This window comes from Penaeus monodon, chromosome 33, assembly GCF_015228065.2.
Source record: "Penaeus monodon isolate SGIC_2016 chromosome 33, NSTDA_Pmon_1, whole genome shotgun sequence".
Classification (NCBI taxonomy): domain Eukaryota; kingdom Metazoa; phylum Arthropoda; class Malacostraca; order Decapoda; family Penaeidae; genus Penaeus; species Penaeus monodon.
In genome coordinates, this window is record NC_051418.1 from 11,878,091 (window position 1) to 11,878,453 (window position 363).

The 363-nt window shown below is 43.0% G+C and overlaps 1 protein-coding gene across 1 annotated transcript in view; it reads right to left on the bottom strand.

The window, feature by feature from the left end:
• Positions 1–363, bottom strand: part of LOC119594247 — a gene marked incomplete in the record, with an annotated part of 93,703 nt that overhangs the window by 40,875 nt on the left and 52,465 nt on the right.

A 363-nucleotide genomic window follows, 5' to 3' on the forward strand; every position in this document is an offset into this window, starting at 1 on the left:
TCTCCCTCCCTACCCTACAGAAAGAGGAAAAAAATCAAACTTTTGTATTCAACCTTTCCAAACACACGCACACATACAAACACACAGTCACACGTACAGACAAGGATTGAGACGAGATGCTTGGCAATTCTAACACCCGTAAATGCCTCTTGTAACGGCCGTCCTCATTAACTGAAGACGAAAGCCGCGAGGTGGTGGTGCCAGCTGGTGAATTCAGCCATCTACCGCGTTCGTGTAACCTCTTCATATCGAATTAACTAGCTACGGCACATGTCATCTTGATAAAACTGACGTGGAGAGATTTATTCATTTACCAGTTGGATTTTTCTCGAATTAAATGATTTTTTCCTACCATCCCTTGAT